This window comes from Chiloscyllium punctatum, chromosome 23, assembly GCF_047496795.1.
Source record: "Chiloscyllium punctatum isolate Juve2018m chromosome 23, sChiPun1.3, whole genome shotgun sequence".
NCBI lineage: Eukaryota > Metazoa > Chordata > Chondrichthyes > Orectolobiformes > Hemiscylliidae > Chiloscyllium > Chiloscyllium punctatum.
This window is the reverse complement of record NC_092761.1, coordinates 90,453,220-90,455,719: the sequence shown is the minus strand read 5'-3', so window position 1 is coordinate 90,455,719 and position 2,500 is coordinate 90,453,220. Positions and strand designations below refer to the sequence as shown.

At 47.4% G+C, this 2,500-nt stretch overlaps 1 protein-coding gene across 4 annotated transcripts in view; it reads right to left on the bottom strand.

Moving 5' to 3' along the window:
* nectin1b (nectin cell adhesion molecule 1b) overlaps positions 1-2,500 on the bottom strand; it is a 541,045-nt gene that overhangs the window by 127,455 nt on the left and 411,090 nt on the right. The gene's annotated exons all lie outside the window — the stretch shown is intronic.

Below are 2,500 nucleotides of genomic sequence, written 5' to 3'. Positions count from 1 at the left end.
ACACATACTCACACACACTCACACACACAATCACACACTCACACACACTTACACTCACACACACCCACACTCACACTCAAATACACACTCACACACCCACACTCACACTCAAACACACACACTCACACTCTCACTCACACACACACACTCACACACACACTCACACATTCACACACACACACTCACACTCAAACACACACACACACACACACTCCCACTCACACTCAAACACACTCACACACACACTTACACTCACACTCCTACTCACACACTCACACACACACACTCACACTCACACTCCCACTCTCACACACACTCACACTCACACACTCACACACACTTACACTCACACACACCCATACTCACACTCAAACACACACTCACACACCACACTCACACTCACACTCTCACACACACTCACATACACACTCACACACCCACTCACACACTTACACTCACACTCAAATTCACACTCACACACACACTCACACTCCCACTCACACACTCACCCCCACCCACATTCACACCTACACTCACGCACTCACACTCAAACACTCACACACTCACGCTCACACACACACACTCACACACACTTACACACACACTCACACACTCCCACACTCACACTCAAATACTCACACTCACACACACACATACATACACACTCATGCACATACACATTCACTCACACAATTACACTCACACACTCACACACATACACACACATTCATACACATACACACACACGCACACACACACACTCATACACATGCACACACATACACACACACACATACACACACTCGTACACATACACTGACACACACACTCATACACATACACTCACACACATTCATACACATACATTCAGAGACAGACACACACACACACATACACACACACACATACAGACACACACACACACTCACACTTAAACACACACACTCACACACAAACATACTCACACACACTCACACTCCCAATCACACACTCACACACACACACACACTCACACTCAAACACACACTCACACACTCTCACTCACACACCCACTCACACATTCACACACACACTTACACTCACACTCAAACACACACACACACTCACACACTCACACTCCCACTCACACGCTCACACTCAAACACACTCACACACACACTTACACTCACACTTACACTCCTACTCACACACACACACACACACACTCACACTCACACTCCCACTCTCACACACACACTTACACAACTAATCACACACTCACACACACTTACACTCACACACCACACTCACACTCACACACACTCACACTCTCGCTCTCACACACACTCACATACACACTCACACACCCACTCACACACTTACACTCACACTCAAACTCACACTCACACACACACTCACACACTCCCACTCACACACTCACACACACCCACATTCACACCTACACTCACACACTCACACTCACACACACTCACACACACTTACACACACACTCACACACACTTACACTCACACACACTCACACACCCACACTCACACTCAAATACTCACACTCACACACACTCACGCACACTTACACTCACACACACACACACTCACACACTCACATTCACACTCAAACACTCACACTCACACTCACACACTCAACTCAAACACACTCACACACTCACACTCACACCCACACCCATACTCACACTCACAGACTAACACACAGACACTCACACTGAAACACACACACACACTCACACTCACACATTCACACACCCACAATCACACTCAAACACTCACATTCACACACCCACTCACACTCACACACCCACACTCTCACTCACACTCAAACCCTCACACTCACACACACTCACACACACACTCACTCACACACTCACTCACACACTCACACTCAAACACTCACACTCACACACACACTCACACGCACTCACATTCAAACACATACACACTCTCTCTCACACACACTCACACTCAAACACACACTCACACTCACACACACACACACACATACTCACACACACTCACACACACACTCACACTCAAACACACACTCACACACACTCCCACTCACACATTCACACTCCCACTCCCACTCACACACTCAAACACATACACACACTCACACACACACTCACATGCACTCACATTCAAACACAGACACACTCTCTCTCACACACACTCACACTCAAACACACACTCACACTCACACACTCTCACACACTCACACACAATCACACACATACTCACAAACACTCACACACACAATCACACACTCACACACACTTACACTCACACACACCCACACTCACACTCAAATACACACTCACACACCCACACTCACACTCAAACACACACACTCACACTCTCACTCACACACACACACTCACACACCCACTCACACATTCACACACACACACTCACACTCAAACACACACACACACACACTCCCACTCACACTCAAACACACTCACACACACACTTACACTCACACTCC